Genomic DNA, 21,382 nt, shown 5'->3' with positions numbered 1-21,382 from the left:
AGATGCAGGGCCATGGGTCCTTTTGTATATGTATGTTTTACGCAATTAAAAGGACAGTTTTTAAGTGAACAAAGAAAATGTCTTATAAAAACCTCAGAACTGGTTGTCCAAATACTATTTGTAAGTGATAATGTAATTCCTCACCAGGAACTGATTTAGGGCGGAGCACTAAAGGACAGGGAGGGCTTAAGATGGTAGAAGAATATCAGATGGAAAGCTCCTCTGTTCGTAACCCAGAAACACCATTCTGCATTCTGCTGAGTGACTAACAAACTGGTGGCCTTGGTTAGGTAAGGTCACCTGGATGAACATAGTCTATGCACTGCTTTAGTCTGTCTAAAGTAACAGCAATGAAGCATGAGGTGGTTATAGGCTTTGAAAAGTCCAGCTTTCTGGGAGAGGAGCTTTGGAAGGTATACATTTGAAAGCTTACCATTTGTTTTGTTTACATTTTCCACATTTTCATTCCAGAGGATTTATTTCATTTTCCTACCAGTATACTAGAATGCTATCTCTCCAGTCTCCCCAGATTTCCATACCACAGGCACCAAAGACATGTAATTTTTTGTAGAATGCATACTGATTTTTCTGGATGCAAACAATCATAGCTTGTATATTTTCTTCGGGATCATTTCTATTTCATAGAGCATCTTGCCTTCTAAGGACAGATTTTCACAGGAGAAAAGTTTCAAAGGTAAACAACATTAGGCAGTGGTCCCTCTTAAATCTCTCTGTGGATCAAATATTTTGGTAAACCTTAGCTCAATGCGCAGTAGGGTCTCAAGCAGGTGGTTGTTTAGATATGATAGGGAAAGAAAAGACAGACATGTTGGTCTTGAGAAATGGAAAATTTGTTTGATTTGAGTTTTCAAAATTTGTCTGCTTTTACCATTGAAATTCTCTTTAAAGGAGTGACAGAAAAGAAAAACCTCCTTTTTACTTTCATGGTAGATGATTTTGCTCTGCAAATCTCCAGAACAATAGCAACCAAACTTTTTTTTTTTTCATTTTTCTTTTATTATTCATATGTGCATACAAGGCTTGGTTCATTTCTCCCCTCTGCCCCCACCCCCTCCCTTACCACCCGCTCCCCCCCCCAATACCCAGCAGAAACTATTTTGCCCTTATTTCTAATTTTGTTGTAGAGAGAGTATAAGCAATAATAGGAAGGAACAAGGGGTTTTGCTGGTTGAGATAAGGATAGCTATACAGGGCATTGACTCACATTGATTTCCTGTGCGTGGTTGTTACCTTCTAGGTTGATTCTTTTTGATCTAACCCTTTCTCTAGTACCTGTTCCCCTTTTCCTATTGGCCTCAGTTGCTTTAAGGTATCTGCTTTAGCGTCTCTGCATTAAGGGCAACAAATGCTAGCTAGTTTTTTAGGTGTCTTACCTATCCTCACCCCTCCCTTGTGTGCTCTCGCTTTTATCATGTGCTCATAGTCCAATCCCCTTGTTGTGTTTGCCCTTGATCTAATGTCCACATATGAGGGAGAACATACGATTTTTGGTTTTTTGAGCCAGGCTAACCTCACTCAGAATGATGTTCTCCAATTCCATCCATTTACCAGCGAATGATAACATTTCGTTCTTCTTCATGGCTGCATAAAATTCCATTGTGTATAGATACCACATTTTCTTAATCCATTCGTCAGTGCTGGGGCATCTTGGCTGTTTCCATAACTTGGCTATTGTGAATAGTGCCGCAATAAACATGGATGTGCAGGTGCCTCTGGAGTAACAGTCTTTTGGGTATATCCCCAAGAGTGGTATTCCTGGATCAAATGGTAGATCGATGTCCAGCTTTTTAAGTAGCCTCCAAATTTTTTTTCCAGAGTGGTTGTACTAGTCTACATTCCCACCAACAGTGTAAGAGGGTTCCTTTTTCCCCGCATCTTCTATAGCAACCAAACTTTTAAGAAAGCCAATCAAAGGTTGCTCTCTGGTTCATCTTTCTAAGTGTTCTTAAATTATATAGCTGGTGATTTTTTCCTGCTGTTTCTGTTTTGGAAGGGACTTTTACAGTGGAAACAAAAGTTTATATCATCTACTAGGGGAAAAAAACCCTCTCAGATTACTCTCAGACTTGGTACTAGATAGGAGTATAATGTTTAACAGTTGACTTTTGAAGACAGACATGTTTCTTAACATAATTTGTAATACTTTTGTGAGAATTTTGAAGTTAGAAGATACTAATTTATGCATCATTTTCTAGCATATTTTAAATCCTATAACAGATGCTTCCTGAAGGGGTGTGTGTGTGTGTGTGTATGCGTGTGTGTGTGTGTGTGTAAGGTAAAGAAATTCCACTTGCTTTTTGTGTGTGATCTTTTAATTGGTTAACATAGTTGGAGAAAAATGCAAAACTTACAGGTTTACAGTTCACTGAACTTTCACAGAGTGAACACACAACATCTCGCCCCCTCAATCTTATTCTACACACCCCAATAATATCATGCCCCAAAGAAAAATTATTATCCTGACCTCCAATGCCATAACATTAGTTTCGCTTCTTTAAATTTTTATAGAAATGAAACCATAGATTATCTACTCTTTTGTGTTCAGCTTCCTCATTCCTTCAGTTCCTTCATTATGTTTGGGAGATTGCTCCCTGTTGTTTCATGTAGCATGGATGCAGCATGAAACAAGACTGTTTCATTTTATGGGTGTGCCCTAATGGGAAAATTCATTCTCCTGTTGATTGCCACTGTTGAGTTACCTAAATTTGGAATTATTTTGAACAAATCTTCTCTGAACCTTTTTGTGCATGTCTTTGGGTGGACAGATGCAATCATTTCTCTTGGTATATACCTAGGAGTGGAATTTGTGGTTATAGAATATATATACATATGTTCTGTTGAATAGAAAATGACAAGCAGTTTTCCAAAGGGTTGCAACAGTTAACACTCCTGTCAAAATCCAGTTGCTATTTCACCAATACCATGGTGTTCTGTTACTTGTGCTTTACACAGTGGTATTGTTTTTCCTCCTGCCCACCTATTTATAATCTTCTGATGCATCACCTCGTGGTCTCAGACCCAGCCTCAGCCCAATAGAGCGCTGAATAGCAAGTGAAAGACAAAGTGTGTTATTTCACTGTTTATTAACAGCGTTGGAATTAATTTTAGTTTACTCCTTAGACTCCATCCTCACTGGCCGTTTAGAAACTCACACATACTGGGTGCTGGTAGAGATGATTTGGGTAAGCAGAGCATGCAGATGCATAATTTAAAATATATTCTGTAGTAAAATATCCTTTTCTTTTTAAGGATCAGCTCACTGGTTTATAGGAATTAAATTTTAGCAGTAGAAACAAACTAGACTATGAATAGAGTTGGGTGATCTCAGCATCATTCAGACTTCCTTATATTATCTGATAAGGGTGGGAATAATCAGAATCAAGCCCATTCCAGCAGTAAACATTGGTTACTCTGAGTTGCTCCTCCAAGAAAAAAAAAACCAATTGCTGCAGGCTGGTGGGATTGAGTTCTGCCCTTTCCACCCCTATTTATTTATTTACTGAAGTTTTTATTCTTAAGTACTGGATAAAATGAAGGTACTGGTGTGTGGATGGAGAAGGAGGTGCACAAAATCATCTACTCCAATCCCCCTTGTACCATCAAGCCTCCATGATTAGTCAAAACAGATGTTTCTTCCCAATCTGACAGCCATGCTTCCCTGTTCACTGCAGACAATGGGAAGCCATGCTTTCAGGGCTGGCTGCACATGCTCAGTGCCTTTTGCCTTTTAGTGAGGCTCACATTGAAACAGAACTTTAAGCTCCCCTAGTGTAAGGGCTGGACTAACCATTCACAGTAGTTTCCTAGGGACACTGTAACAAAGTACCACAAACTGGTAGAAGAAAACAGGAATGTATTTACTCACCTTTCTGGAGGCCAGAAGTCCAAAAATTAAAGCATCACTGGCTCTGTTCCCTCTGAGATCCTGGGCAGAACCCTTTGCTGCCTCTTTCAGCTTGTGAGGATGACCTGAAGTCTCTGGTATTTCTTAGCTTGTACATATATCACTCCAGTTTTGCCTCCATCATCTCATTGCTGTCTGCTCCTGTAAGTCTGTCTTCACATGGTGTTCTCTTCTTATAAGGACACCAGTCATGCTGGATTAGGGCCCACCCCAATAACCTCATTTTCACTTATTACATCTATTTCCAAATAAGATCACATTCACCAGTACCTTTTGAGTACCAGTACCTTTTGAGAGGACACAATTCAATACATAACACCATCTGTTTTCAGTCAATTTCCCTGGAAGCAGAACCTCAGACAAGGATTCTTGTTCAAGGGATTTACAAGAAGGGTATACTCTCTAGGAACAAGGAAAGAGGGAAACAGGATAGGGAAGGAGCTGAGCAAGGCTGTGTGTGATCTCAGAAGACTAACTTCAGCCTAATTTCATGATGGACTCCAGATACAAATTCTACCTTAGAGTCAATCCCATTTGTGAACAAGGGAGCCAGCTTCTTTTACCACCACACCAGTCAGTCATTGGCTATGAGCTATTGTGTCTGTAATCCCCTTGTCAAAGCTGCTCCATCTGTTGAGGACAGTTCTCTAAAGAAGGGGCAAATTGTGCTGTGAGAAGCCACCCCTCATGGCAACTGGGGGGGACCAACATCAGCCCCAATACCACCAACATCTCCCTCTTTGCCTCCTCCAATGCCTACCAGTTCTTGAGCTTATACAGTGAGTGGGTGAATACTACTTTTGGGTTAACTACATTCTTTCCCACTTTCCCTCCAATAACTACAGAACAACAAGCAATCTTTTCTACATAGGTGGTAAGATTATATTGTCAACAGTGGCCATCCTAGGAAAGTAATCTTGTCATCTGAGCAGGTCGGAAAACAAGAGCTGCCGGTCAGTGATTCTAAAAGCAGCATTTTTATCTGGGCTTAATTGACTCCTTCCCTAGCTTAACTAGCATCTCCTTGCAGCAAATTCACCCTTGCGGTGATGGTGGTAGACAGTGTGGTGATACAAGCTGCATTCCCTCAGCCCACCTCCCATGTCAGCTGCAGTTGATGACTCTGAACTCAGAGTCATGCTGACAGTGCCTCAGCTTTTGGATTGTGCTTCCTGTGTCTCTCAGATTTTGTGCCTTGGAAGGCTTCCCTAAAGCATCAGGAAAGTTCAGCCCCAATCCACAGTGCAGCCTGGAAATGCAGGGCAACGTTGGAGAATGCGTAACCACCTCCCTCTCATCCTTTCTGGACAATCCTGGAAGGAACTCTGTGCCCTTCTCGGAGCTTCTGATGGAATCTAGACTTACCTGGTGCCAGTAAGAGCTCATGGTGTGGAATCTTCCCCGTCCCTGGCTCCTGCTCACCTCTCAATGAACCGCCTGTATCCAAGTCCTTGCGTTAGGCTCAGCTTTTCTGGAGACCCAAAGGAAGATAGCTGCCTCGGAAAACATTTCACAGCTATTTCTCTTTAAATGACTCATTCAGATCAGCTTGCCTTTGCATTTTTTTTCCGGAGTGTGATTTTGACTGACATTGACCCTGAGTTAGCTAGGCTAAGTGGTATAAAAAGTGTAGCCTTGGTAGTCCAATCTTCTTTGTGAGCCAGACCCTACTCCAAATTCCATTTTTTTGGTTTCCTTTTAAGTGAGGTAAATTTACATACAGTGAAAGGCATGATTTTGAGTGAATAGTTTGATAAGAATTGATAAATACATCCATGTAAGCAGCATCCGTATCAAGATAGAGCACTTCCCTTACCCCAGGAAGTTTGCTCATGTCTTTCAGTCAGAAGCAACTACTGATCTGATTTCTATTGCCTGGTATTAGTTTTGTCTATTCTTGAACTTGATATTAATATATTCATATGGTATGTATTTTTAATGTCTCGCTCCTTTGGATCAACATAATATTTTTGAGATTTATCCATTTTATGTCATATATCAATAGTTTGTTCCTTCATTGCTAAGTAATTTCTTATATAAACAGAGAACTTCCAGGCTGAACCTTTGTCCCCTCCCCACCCCCACCTCCTGGCAAGTCACCAAACAGGTAGAAGCCTGTTTGATTATCCATTCTCCTATTTGTGGACATTTGGGTTGTTTCTACCTTGGGGCCAATGTGAATAAAGTTTCTGTGAATGTTCATGTACAAGTCTTTGTAAAGATTTTTATTTTTAAATTTTTATTTCTATTTTTATTTCTCTTGAGGAAATAGGAGTAGAGAGCTGGTGATATTTTTAATTTCTTTAAAAAATCTTCCAACCTACTTCTCAAAGTGGTTGTAGACTTTCTATTCATACAAGAGCTATAGGAGAATTCCACTTATCCCATATTCTTACCCTTTTTAACCTTAGCCATTCTCATCAGTGTGACTAGATTGCTTTCCAAGGACATTGTGATGGTTTAGATCAGTGTTTAGGGTGAATATTATTAACTCTCCTCCCAGGGTTGACAGTATATACTTCCTGCACCCCAATGATATTGGGCATGGTCATATGACTAGTTTTGATCAATAAAAGGTTCATGGACATTCATAGAAAGAAGAACAGAATGACCTTTTGCAGTGACTCTTGCCTTCTTAAGTTACTGCCAATGCCATGAGAAATGCCTATCACGGCTAATCCACTGATCCAATATGGAGGAGATATGTGGAGGAAGAGCTGGATGCAACCTGCAGCTCAGAGCCAAAGAGTTGAGTCTAGCCACCTTGGACATTTTGAGCACAAATGATTCTTGTCTTAGCCACTAAGTTGAGATGATTATTATGCAGTATTACCATGGTAGTGATTGATTGACACAATAGAGGAGTTGTCCTTGTCAAGCTCATCAAACTACCTGGAAGCACAACTGCCCCAATCCCACCTAGACTGACTGCTAATGTCTGCATTTAGCTAACATAGTGAATAACTGCATTCTAATGATTCCAGGTAACCTTGAACTCCTTTTCACTCAATATTTATCAAAGACTTGATTAAAAGAAACAAAATTTACAGAGAATTGCCTGAAAGTTATAGCACCCAACCATTGCCTGAGTTCTCTAAAATGTCTTTCTAGCTATCCCAGATGGCATACAGATATGTCCTAGGACTGAGTTGTTTTTGTTCTAGCAGAACAACTTCTACCAAGTTGGGCTTTGGCATGACCCTATCAATGTATCTTCAAGGAAATTATATGAAAAAACTTCATGACACTTGTGTTTGTATCTGCTAAAAGGACATTGGTGGGAATGCTCTGAGAAATGGAAGAGGAAAGGGTGTGTGGGAGGAGAGAATGGTTTCTAATGTCAGTGGCAGGGACAACAGTGAATCTCCTAAAGATTACTACACCATAAATTGTGTTCCTGAATTTCTCTCTTTGCACCACTACCATCACCATAAAGTTGAGATCAAATCTATGACCCACTAATTCTGGTCTTTGTGAACCATCTTTGAGAACCATTTTGTGAATCATCTTCACTTTTTTCCCCCTTACTCCCTAATATTCTTGCCCAAGTAATTTAAATTCTTATTTAGTTTCTTTTTCGTGCCTGTGAGTTTTTTTTATTAAAAATTTTTTTTATTGTTTTATTATTCATATGTGCATACAAGGCTTGGGTCATTTCTCCACCCTGCCCCCACCCCCTCCCTTACCACCCACTCCGCCCCCTCCCTCTCCCCACCACCCCCTCAATACCCAGCAGAAACTATTTTGCCCTTATTTCTAATTTTGTTGTAGAGAGAGTATAAGCAATAATAGGAAGGAACAAGGGTTTTTGCTGGTTGAGATAAGGATAGCTATACAGGGCATTGACTCACATTGATTTCCTGTGCATGTGTATTACCTTCTAGGTTAATTCTTTTTGATCTAACCTTTTCTCTAGTTCCTGTTCCCCTTTTCCTATTGGCCTCGGTTGCTTTTAAGGTATCTGCTTTAGTTTCTCTGCATTAAGGGCAACAAATGCTAGCTAATTTTTTAGGTGTCTTACCTATCCTCACCCCTCCCTTGTGTGCTCTCGCTTTTATCATGTGCTCAAAGTCCAATCCCATTGTTGTGTTTGCCCTTGATCTAATGTCCACATATGAGGGAGAACATACGATTTTTGGTCTTTTGGGCCAGGCTAACTTCACTCAGAATGATGTTCTCCAATTCCATCCATTTACCTGCGAATGATAACATTTCATTCTTCTTCATGGCTGCATAAAATTCCATTGTGTATAGATACCACATTTTCTTAATCCATTCGTCAGTGCTGGGGCATCTTGGCTGTTTCTATAACTTGGCTGTTGTGAATAGTGCCACAGTAAACATGGGTGTGCAGGTGCCTCAGTCTTTTGGGTATATCCCCAGGAGTGGTATTGCTGGATCAAATGGTAGATCAATGTCTAGCTTTTTAAGTAGCCTCCAAATTTTTTTCCAGAGTGGTTGTACTAGTTTACATTCCCACCAACAGTGTAAGAGGGTTCCTTTTTCCCCGCATCCTCGCCAACACCTGTTGTTCGTGGTGTTGCTAATGATGGCTATTCTAACAGGGGTGAGGTGGAATTTTAGTGTGGTTTTAATTTGCATTTCCTTTATTGCTAGAGATGGTGAGCATTTTTTCATGTGTTTTTTGTGCCTGTGAATTTTAATGGAAACTTGGTTGCAGAATGAGGTGGCAGCCCACCCACACAACTGCCTACTTCCATTATGAGGTCCTCCCACTTGCTTACCGTCATCCCTTCAGCATCTAGGTACTATCACTTTGTCAACAAGTATGTATTGAGCACACACCCTGTGTCAGATCTGTCCTAGGCACTGAGATAAATATCTAAATGTGGTTAGTCTTGCACTCAAGGCACTCACTGTTACAAGTCTATTTAGTAGGGGACAGAAAACAATTGGTTAGCTGTATCTCTATCTCCAACGACAAATTGGGAATAACAGGAGCATCTGCCTACTAAATTGTTGGAGGGGAGGGTTTCAGATTAGAATGACATAATTAGAATGTTTGGCCCTCAGCAAGCATCCAGTAGGTTTTATTATGACTGATATTATTGTGTCCCTATTTCTTGACTTTTTAAAACAGCCTCTTACCTAACTTTCCTGTCCGCAGTTTTTCATCATAATGCACTGCCCTTGACTGCTTTTGCTACAGTAATCTTAAAAAAAAAATTCTTTTGCTGGGTTAGGGAATAGAAGGAGGAAAGGATAGGGAGATGCTGGCCAATAAGTACTAAGTTACAATTTACAATTAGATAGGAGGAAAATCCCCAATGTTCTGTTGCGTAGTAAAGTGGCTAAACAATATAGTAAATATATCAAAAAAGAAGAGAGAATTTTGAATGTTCTCACCATAATGAAATTATAAATGCTTAAAGTAATAGATATGCTAGTTAACCCTGATTTGGTCACTATACTCTCTCTCATATATATATATATATATATATATATATATATATATGCAAATATATACAAGCAAAATATCATACTATATTCCATAGATACATACAATTTTATGTGTCAATCAAAAACAAAATTTACCACACGCACATATTCATGTATGTTGAAAAATTCATAATATAACAAACGCAGATGAAACAAAAGTTATACCTGATACTTTCACTCAGAGATGTACCTGTTCAGGAGTTTGAGTTCTTGAAGCCGGACTTCTCTGAATGGAATTCCGTTTCCACCATTTACCTTTAGCAAACCACTTAATCCACCTATGCCATTGACTCCTCAATTTTTTTCTGCTTTTCATTTATTTGGCTTTTTAAAATTATTGTTGTACTGGGGTACATTGTGACATTTAAAAAAGTTCTTAGAATATATCATAGTTGAATTCACCCCCATCCATCATTCTTCTTTATCCTCCTTCTCCCCATTCCTTGAGTAGTTTCAACAGGTGTCATTTTTCCATTTACACACGAGCTTATAATATTTCCACCATACTTACCCCTACACCTTTTCCTTCTGTCGTCTCCGCTCCCACTGGTGCCAGCTCCCCAGACAGGACCTGTTCTGCTTTCCTGCTCTTTGTTTTACAAAAAAACTGACACTTTTATTTGTTTAAGACAGCTATTCAGGGTGTTTCATTGCGACATTTCCATGTTTATATGTATTATAGCCCAAATTGGTTCATCTCCTCTATTTTTCTCCTTTCTACCTTAGTCCTATTCTTATAGTAATTTCAACAAATTTGGAAATTCTATATTCATCCTTGTATAGGAAGTACATAAACCATATTCACCTTCTTAACGTCCTTCTTTTACTCTCCCTCTCTCATATGTGACCTCTCCTTAGCGTGACTTGTTTTTTCTTAATGTTTAGCTTATATTTGTATTGAGTCTATATTTCAGATATGAGAGAAAACATGTGGCCTTTGGCTTTCTAAACCTGGTTAACTTCACTTAAGATGATTTTTTCTCCAGTTCTATCCATTTACCTGCAAATGACAAAATTTCATTCTTTTTTATGGCTTAATTAAAATTCCATTGTATATAAGTACCATATTTTCTTAATCCATTCATCAGAAGTGGGGCATTTTGGCTGTTTTCATAGCTTAGCTATTGTGAATAATGCTGCAATAAACATGGGTGTGCAGTTGCCTTTATTATAACCTGACTTACATCCCTTCAGGTATTTCCCTAGGAGTAGAATTGCTTTATCATATGGCAGTTCTATTTTCAGTTTTTTGGGGAAACCTCCATACTTTTTTCCATAATGATTGTACTAATTTTCATTTCCATCAACAGTGTGTGAGGATTCCTTTTTCCCTACTTCCTTGCCAACATTTGTTGTTGTTTGTGTTCTTGATGGTAGCCATTCCAACAGGAGTGAGGTGGAATCTTAACGTGGTTTTGATTTTATTTCCTTTATGGCCAGGGATGATAAGCATTTCCTCATCGTACAACCTGTGCTTATTCACCATGTTGGTTATAGGTGGATAATAAGGGCATCTACCTCCCAGGTTAAAAGAATAAATGACCTTGTGTGATTACCTCTCTAATTAGTGGCTTAATTACACCTATGAAACTTTTCAGTTTAAAATTTACAAATTGTTAAGTTTAAGTATACATTTTAAAAAGTAGACTGTAGATCAGTACTAGCTTAAATCATTTTATCATAACCCATGTCACTAAACATTTTTTAAAACAAATCTTAATGGTTATAAAAATAGATAGTCCCCAACTTAAGATGTCCCACTTATGATTTTTTTTTTTTTTTTGCAGTACTGGGGCTTGAACTCAGGGCCTTCACCTTGAGCCACTCCACCAGCCCTATGTTTGTGAAGGGTTTTTCAAGATAGGATCTCACAGAACTATTTGCTGGGGCTGGCTTCAAACCGTGATTCTCTTGATCTCTGCCTCCTGATTAGCTAGGATTATAGGCATGAGCCACTGACGCCCAGCCCAGTTATGATTTTTCAACATTCTGATGGTACGAAAGCAATATGCAATCAGTAGAACCCATACTGCAAAGTGTGACTTTGGATCTTTTCCTAGGCTAACAATTTGTGATATGTGGTAAGCTCCTCTCTCCTGACGTGGGTCTGTGGTAGGAGTTGTAGCTTTCAGTCACTCCCAAGATCATGAGGTAAACAACCAGTACTCTGTAGTGTGCTATGTTGCTGAGCCAGGATGTTTAGTAGGTTAGGTGGATTCAATGCATTTTCTACTTCCGATAATTTCAATTTACAATGTGTTTATGGGTCTATAACCTCATCATCAGTTGAGAAGCATCTATATTCCATTTAGCTGCTCCTGGATAATTCCAGTGCCAGTATATTAAAACACAGCTCCATCTACCAACACCTTTCCTTTCTGGCCTTAAGTCCCCCTACATCACATCATGCTTCAGTCCAGCCAGGATTTCAGCCTTACCGCCAGGAGCAATAATTCTAGCATCTTATTTCCCACAATTCAAAACTTTTAAAATTCTGCCCTTTCTTCAAGAAAAATTTTAATGCTATGGTTTACTGCAAGCTACACTTGACTTCCTTCTCCTGCCTCCAAATGGAAATATTTGCCATGCCATCTGCCTCATCAGAACTTGACACTTTCCCTAGCACAATGTATTTTCACTTTCCATGCTGGTTTTTGAATGTGTTTTGTTTATGTGTCTAAACAATAGGCAGTTTGAGGGCAGTGTCCCTTTTCACTGTGACATACATCTATTTACCAACATTTGAACACACATCCTACTTGCCAGATATTGTGCCAGATGGGGACACTACTAAACAAATAAGGCACAAACTCATCCACAAAAGATGACCCTATTAGTATGGAAAACAGATACTGTGGTAGTTATATTATTCTTTTCCAAATACATGTTCAATAACATTAGATTTGGCCCTTCACTTGATTGATGTATCAGTTAGCTTTCGCTTCATAACAAAAAGCTCTGGAGATTAGTGTCTTAAAGCAGCTCGTGCTTCTGTGGGTTGATGATCTGAGCTGATCTCATCTGTGTGGTTCTTCTGCTGATTTAGCCAGGGCTCATTCATGTGACTACAGTCAGGTGGGGTCTCAGTGCAGCTGAATGATCTCACTCAAATGAGAGAAGGTTAGCAGCACACACTTGGGACCTGCCTTGGGTATCCTCCACATGCTTGTCCTGCAGACTAACTTGGGCTCATTTACAGAGTAGTCAGAGGGTTCTAAGAGCACCAAAAGGAGACAAGCATTTTCAAACCTCTGCCTACATCACTAAAATGATGTAAAGAATTTTCCAGTAGAAACAGATTTTAATGGTATAATAGAGGTCATGATATGCCAATTCAAACTGAAGTTAGAGGGGCAGAAAGTACGAGATTATAAAAAAAAAAGAATAAATAGGTATAATCAACCAATGAAAGAAAAGCAGAGGAGAAATAAAGACAGGAGTAGGAATTTCAAGAGAATTCAACAATTTCTGGCAGCTTTCAAAATTATTCCAAGTTCAACAGTGTGTTTCTAATAAGTTAGAATAAATTCCTTTGTCTCTAATTCACTTGAGTGAGCCTCTATTCCTTGTGACCAGAAAGACTTGCTACAAAAAAAATTAGTACCAAGAGTGGAGTTGAATGGAACCAGATACTCAGAAGATATACAGGGTGTTTGGAATAGTAATCAGGAGAGCAAGAAAGTCTTCATAACTTGGGATAGAAGACTGTGATTCTGTTATTCTACACTCGATCTTAATCAAAAAACCAAGAAGCAATTATGAGTCAATCCATTATAAACAGCAATGTAATGGTGATTAAATTATTGCTTGTGGTTTCTTACGACTCAGGCTACCTCTACAGGTGAAGTTTTGAGGGGTTGGGTAGCCATAGAGTAGTTAAAGGGGAGAAAAAAGGCAAGAGCTCCAGGTCTGAGGTGCAGGCTCAAATTGGCAATGAACAACTTCCAGTAGCTGGAGGATGAGCTCTGTGTCATGTATGCAGCTGGAAGCAGACCTTTGGGAGCACAGTGTGCCCCTATGAATGATGCCCTTCCTGCTTAGACTTGACACAATAAGTCCATTCGAAGTAAGTCTAAAAATGACACTATGCATTGCTGAATTGCAGCACAGGCCAAATTCCTAATATTAACATTTTCTATGACCCAAGTTAAGTATTTGATTGATAAAGACCGAGACTGCCAATAAACATGGGGACATCTGGAAAAGACCTGAAAGCTAGAGGTTCTCTACACCCTCGACACTACCTGAACTCTTCCCATTTTATCTCCCCACCCCCATCATCATGCAGGTGACTCTCTGTGCAGTAAGAATCTGCAGTGAACAATGTTAATACTTCTTTCAAATCCCCTTAATCACTTTTTATTATTTTTATGTATCCCTGATTTTAATGTGATTTTTCTAATAACAGTCTGCCTCTTTCTCAGGGAACTTTCCTGAGGCTATGGAAGCCCACATTGGGGACAGTCTAGAAATTTATCCTTTGCAAAATTGGCTGAGCAACCCCTTACTTGTCACTTGATTTTGGCTCATTCCTGTCCTGCTTTTCTTGTGACATTCCTGGCATCCCCAGGAAATGCTTCGTCAATTAGTCACTTGCTCACAAATCTTTATTTCTGGATCATTTTTTGAGGAACCAGACCTAAGACAGAATGCAATAGGTGGTTTGAGCAATTGTTAGTAAGTAATGGGGAATCCCTGTAAAGTATAACTCTCACATATACTTAGCAAACATATTGTAGCCCATTGTGAGGAGTGGGGAATGAAGAATTCAACAAAGCATGGCTACTGGTTTGGCCTTAGTTGAGGAGAGCACAGTTCCATAATTGCTTTAGTGCTTGGTGGTTTCCACTTTAAGTGCAAGAAGAAGCCCATCTAGAAGAAGCAAAACCATTCACTTCCTCAGACTTTGGTTTTCATTTCAGGTAATAAAGAATCCTAACTAAAACCCTTGCATCTATGTAAGAAAGGGAATGGAGAGGGCCCAACACCACATTTTACTCATGGTAAAGTACCTCATTAATGTTCTTTTAAACTGTGCTATTTTGGGATTCCAAGATGGTGGCTAGAGGGAAGAAACAGAAAGTGAGCCTCCTATAGTGAAATCTTGGAGAGACCCTGGAGACACACTTTGCAGGCATAATCACTGAGAAGAGGCATAACTTTGACCCCCTCCACACCTCCAGCCAGCGCAGAGAATCTCCACTTCACATTAAACGGAGAAACCAGGAGGGTCCCTGGGCTGCCAGTCGCCGGTGCCCAGATGGCTTGGGAAGATGCAGACCAGGTGAGCTTCACGGTATGTGGTACTCCCACAGACAAGCCTGGGCCAGAGCAGCATAGCCCCCTGGACAGACCAACCTCCACCTGGGGAAAAAAGAGAAACTGAGTAATAAGCAATAAGAGCAATAAAGACATGCGGAAAAGAGGGTGGGGTGCACTGAGCGCCAAAGATTGGGGGGAAGGGAATCCTTCTCGGGACTGTAAATAAACAAGCCAGGCTGGCTGGAGAGCCTCTGGCGGGAGCAGGGGTGTGCGCCCAGCAACCAGGAGCGGGAAAGCTTGTGAGAGTGGTGGAGGGAGGAAAACTCCACAGGAGAGGAGGGAAGACCCACTTCCCATGTGAGCTGTAAACAAACATGGCGGCTGGCAGGAGCAGCAGCACTGCCCAGTAATCAGGAGCAGGAAAGCCTGTAAAAGTGGCGGTGGGGGGAAAACTGTGCAGGAGAGGGGGGAAGACCCACTTCCCACATGAATTGTAAATAAACACGCAGGCCTGAGAACGCGGGTGCAGTGTCACCTTTCCCAGTGCTTGGAAATGGGAAAGCTTGTAGCAGAGGCTCATGCACAGGAGAAATCTGAGTAAACAACGCCTGCAGGGCCAGGTGAGTGCTAAGCTCACCCCAGAGATCTGCATAAATAACACCTCCAGCAACAGCAGGCTGACAGCAGTGGGCAGGCAAGCCACAGCTGCAGATACCATTCTGAGAACTGTCTCCAGACTCTTTTTTTTTCTTTGTCTCCCTACCTATGATGAGAGAACAACCGAATTACACCTGCAAGCCGAAAAACTTACTGAAACTGTATTGCATTTGAACTTGGGAAACTTGGTGGGGCTTTTTCTGTATGTGTGTGTGTGTGTGTGTGTGTGTGTGTAGTTTTGTTCTACTTTATGCATCCCCTTTGATGAGACAACTACAGAACAACATCTGAGGCACCATCTCCAGGATTAGAGACTGAGACGGACACCCAAATTATTAAGAATGAAACTTCATTGCATTTGAACTTGGAGGTTTATTGATTTTTTGGTTTTTTGGTTTTTTAAAGTTTTCTATTTTTTCATTTTATTTTAATACATTTTTATATAGAGATTTTTCTTTCATTTACTTATTTTTATTTTTATTCTTATCTTTTTTTTATTTTTTATTTTCAATCCTCTCTCTGTCTCTCTAATGTCTGTTCAGTTTACTGTCAATTAGTACACTAACACTCCCTGTTTATACATTTGAAAATTTCTTCTCTGATACCTTGTTCTGTTTTCTCCTTCCAGTCTGTGTATTTGTTTTTCCCATTTCTTTAACTTCTTGCTTTCCATCTCAGCTCACCCTTCCATTCTAAATATTACCATTGTTATTATTACAAGCTAGAAAATACTTAATTGCACACAGTACAAAGATAATGACGGGAAGACAGAAAAAACAGGTAAACGAGTTTCCCCACAGCAAAAAGTTAGTACAGGAACCAGAGGGGAATGAAGAAAACAGGCACTCAGATCCAGACTCCAACAAAATGAAGATAAACTATGCCAAAGGACCCAATGAAGCCCTCAAGAATAATTGAAAAGAAGACATACTACAGGTACTCAATGAGAATTTTATAGAGATGATACTAGATAGGGTCAACCAAAATGTACAGGAGACACCAAGAAATTCTAAGACAACAAAAATAGAGAATTTGAAAAAACAAAAGAAGAAATAAAGGAAACCATAGAAGCACTGTATAAACACCAAAGTGAAATAGAGAACACGATGAATAAACAGATAAATGAACTCAGGACAAAAATAGACAACATAAAAGAGGAAAACAGCCAGGATATGGAAAACCTCAGGAAAAAGAATGAAACAGAACTGCAAAACAAAACAGAAGGCCAATCCAGCAGAATAGAACAAACAGAAGACAGAATCTCAGAACTTGAAGATGAAATGGTAATTAAAGGAAAAACTGAAGAACTATTAATTAAACAACTCAAGACCTGTGAAAAGAAAACGCAAGAACTCACCAACTCCATCAAAAGACCAAACTTGAGAATCATGGGCATCGAAGAAGGAGAAGAGGTGCAAGTGAAGGGAATGCATAATATATTCAACAAAATAATAACGGAAAATTTCCCAAATCTAGAGAAAGCTATTCCCATACAGATGCAAGAGGCCTCCAGGACACCAAACAGACCAGATCAAAATAGAACTACCCCACAACATATCATCATTAAAACAACAAGTTCAGAAACTAAGGAAAGAATATTGAAGGCTGTAAGAGAGAAAAAACAAATAACATACAAAGGTAAACCCATCAAAATCACAGCAGACTTCTCAACAGAAACATTAAAAGCAAGAAGAGCATGGGGTGAGATCTTCCGGGCACTGAATGAAAATAACTTCAACCCCAAGATACTCTACCCAGCAAAACTATCATTCAAAATAGATGGAGCAATAAAAGTCTTCCATGATAAGCAGAAACTAAAACAATACGTGACCACAAAGCAACCACTACAAAGGATTCTTCAAGGTATTCTGCACACAGAAAGTGAAACCCAACTTAACCATGAAAAGACAGGCAGCACCAAACCACAGGAAAAGAAAAAGCAAGACAGTAGAGAGTAACCTCAACTTAGGTACACACAATCAAACCTTCAAACAACTAAGACAACCAAATGACAGGAATCACCACATACCTATCAGTACTAACGCTTAATGTTAATGGACTTAATTCACCCATCAAAAGGCACCGCTTGACAAAATGGATTAAAAAGGAAGATCCAACAATTTGTTGCTTACAGGAGACCCATCTCACCAGCAGAAATAAGCATAGGCTTAGGATGAAAGGCTGGAAGATTTACCAAGCCAATGGCCCCCGAAAACAGGCAGGAGTAGCAATACTTATCTCTGACAAAGTAGACTTCAAACCTACATTGATCAAGCTAGATAAAGAAGGACATTCCATACTAATAAAAGGGGAAATAGACCAAAAGGAAATAATAATTATCAACCTGTATGCACCCAATGTCAATGCACCCAATTTCATCAAACATACCCTGACAGACCTAAAAGCATATATAAACGCCAACACAGTGGTTGTGGGAGACTTTAACACCCCATTATCATCAATAGATAGGTCATCCAAACAAAAACTCAATAAAGAAATCCAAGATCTAAAATATGCAATAGATGAAATGAACCTAGTAGATGTCTACAGAACATTTCATCCAACCTCTACACAATACACATTCTTCTCAGCAGCCCATGGAACCTTCTCCAAAATAGATCATATCCTACGGCATAAAGCAAGTCTCAAAATACAAGAAAATAGAAATTATACCGTGCATACTATCTGATCACAATGCAGTAAAAGTAGAACTCAACAACAAAAGTAAAGACAAAAAACATGCAAACATTTGGAAATTAAATAACTCATTACTTAATGAAGAATGGATCATTGATGAAATAAAAGAGGAAATTAAAAAGTTCCTGGAACTCAATGAAAATGAAAACACAACCTACCAGAACCTATGGGACACAGCTAAGGCAGTCCTGCGAGAAAGTTTATAGCCATGAGTGCATATATTAAAAAGATTGAAAGATCCCAAATCAATGACCTAATGATACATCCCAAACTCCTAGAAAAACAAGAACAAGAAAATCCCAAAACAAATAGAAGGAGAGAAATAATAAAAATAAGAGCTGAAATCAATGAAATAGAAATAAAAAAAACTATACAAAAAATTAATGAAACAAAAGTTGGATCTTTGAAAAAATAAACAAGATTGATAGACCCCTGGCAAACCTGACTAAAATGAGGAGAGGAAACACCCATATTAGTAGAATCAGGAATGCAAAAGGGGAGATAACAACAAACACCATGGAAGTCCAGGAAATCATCAGAGACTACTTTCAGAACCTATATTCAAATAAATTTGAAAATCTTAAAGAAATGGACCATCCAAAACTTAACCAAGAGGAAATTAATCACCTGAATAGATCTATAACACAAAATGAAATTGAAGCAGCAATCAAGAGTCTCCCCAAAAAGAAAAGTACAGGACCTGATGGATTCTCTGCTGAATTCTATCAGACCTTTAAAGAGGAACTGATACCAACCCTCCTTATATTGTTCCACGAAATAGAAAGGGAAGGAAAACTGCCAAACACATTTTATGAAGCCAGTATTACACTTATCCCAAACCAGGCAAAGACACCTCCAAAAAGGAGAACTATAGGCCAATCTCCTTAATAAACATTGATGCAAAAATCCTCAATAAAATAATGGCAAACCGAATTCAACAACACATCAAAAAGATCATTCACCACGACCAAGTAGGCTTTATCCCAGGGATGCAGGGGTGGTTCAACATATGAAAATCAATAAACGTAATAAACCACATTAACAGAAGCAAAGACAAAAACCACTTGATCATCTCAATAGATACAGAAAAAGCCTTTGATAAGATCCAACACCATTTCATGATAAAAGCTCTAAGAAAACTAAGAATAGAAGGAAAGTACCTCAACATTATAAAAGCTATATATGACAAACTTACAGCCAGCATTATACTTAACGGAGAAAAACTGAAACCATTCCCACTAAAATCAGGAACCAGACAGGGATGCCCACTATCTCCACTCCTATTCAACATAGTACTGGAATTCCTAGCCAGAGCAATTAGGCAAGAAGAAGGGATAAAAGGAATACAAATAGGTAAAGAAACTGTCAAAATATCCCTATTTGCAGATGACATGATCCTATACCTTAAAGACCCAAAAAAACTCTACTCAGAAGCTTCTAGACATCATCAATAGCTATAGCAAGGTAGCAGGATATAAAATCAACATAGAAAAATCATTGGCATTTCTATACACTAACAATGAGCAAATGCAAAAAGAATGTATGAAAACAATTCCATTTACAATAGCCTCAAAAAAAATCAAATACCTAGGTGTAAACCTAACAAAAGATGTGAATGACCTCTACAAGGAAAACTATACACTTCTGAAGAAAGAGATTGAGGAAGACTATAGAAAGTGGAGAGATCTCCCATGCTCATGGATTGGTAGAATCAACATAGTAAAAATGTCAGTACTCCCAAAAGTAATCTACATGTTTAATGCAATTCCCATCAAAATTCCAATGACATTCATTAAAGAGATTGAAAAATCTACTGTGAAATTTATATGGAAACACAAGAGGCCACGAATAGCCAAGGCAATACTCAGTCAAAAGAACAATGCAGGAGGTATCACAATACCTGACTTCAAACTATATTACAAAGCAATAACAATAAAAACAGCATGGTACTGGCACAAAAACAGACATGAAGACCAGTGGAACAGAATAGAGGACCCAGATATGAAGCCACACAACTATAAGCAACCTATCTTTGACAAAGGAGCTAAAAATATACGATGGAGAAATAGCAGCCTCTTCAACAAAAACTGCTGGGAAAACTGGTTAGCAGTCTGCAAAAAACTGAAACTAGATCCATGTATATCACCCTATACCAAGATTAACTCAAACTGGATCAAGGATCTTAATATCAGACCCCAAACTCTGAAGTTGATACTGGAAAGAATAGGAAATACTCTGGAGTTCTTAGGTATAGGTAAGAACTTTCTCAACGAAACCCAGCAGCACAGCAACTAAGAGATAGCATAGATAAATGAGACCTCATAAAGCTAAAAAGCTTCTGTTCATCAAAAGAAATGGTCTCTAAACTGAAGAGAACACCCACAGAGTGGGAGAAAATATTTGCCAACTATACATCAGACAAAGGACTGATAACCAGAATATATAGGGAACTTAAAAAACTAAATTCTCCCAAAACTAATGAACCAATAAAGAAATGGGCAAGTGAACTAAACAGAACTTTCTCAAAAGAAGAAATTCAAATGGCTAAAAAACACATGAAAAAATACTCACCATCTCTAGCAATAAAGGAAATGCAAATTAAAAGTATGCTAAGATTCCACCTCACCCCTGTTAGAATAGCCATCATTAGCAACACTACAAACAACAGGTGTTGGCGAGGATGCAGGGAAAAAGGAACTCTCTTACACTGTTGGTGGGAATGTAAACTAGTACAACCACTCTGGAAAAATTTGGAGGCTACTTAAAAAGCTAGACATTGATCTACCATTTGATCCAGCAATACCACTCCTGGGGATATACCCAAAAGACTGTGACACAGGTTACTCCAGAGGCACCTGCACACCCATGTTTATTGCGGCACTATTCACAGTAGCCAAGTTATGGAAACAGCCAAGATGCTCCATCACTGACGAATGGATTAAGAAAATGTGATATCTATACACAATGGAATTTTATGCAGCCATGAAGAAGAACAAAATGTTATCATTCGCTGGTAAATGGATGGAATTGGAGAACATCATTCTAAGTGAAGTTAGCCTGGCCCAAAAGACCAAAAATCGTATGTTCTCCCTCATATGTGGACATTAGATCAAGGGCAAACACAACAAGGAGATTGGACTTTGAGCACATGATAAAGCGAGAGCACACAAGGGAGGGGTGAAGATAGGTAAGACATCTAAAAAATTAGTTAGCATTTGTTGCCCTTAACGCAGAGAAACTAAAGCAGATACCTTAAAAGCAACTGAGGCCAATAGGAAAAGGGGACCAGGAACTAGAGAAAAGGTTAGATCAAAAAGAATTAACCTAGAAGATAACACACATGCGCCGGAAATTAATGTGAGTCAACTCCCTGTATAGCTA

This window comes from Castor canadensis, chromosome 5 (assembly GCF_047511655.1).
Source record: "Castor canadensis chromosome 5, mCasCan1.hap1v2, whole genome shotgun sequence".
NCBI classification, from domain to species: domain Eukaryota; kingdom Metazoa; phylum Chordata; class Mammalia; order Rodentia; family Castoridae; genus Castor; species Castor canadensis.
The sequence above is the reverse complement of the archived record's forward strand: the minus strand, read 5'-3'. Positions refer to the sequence as shown.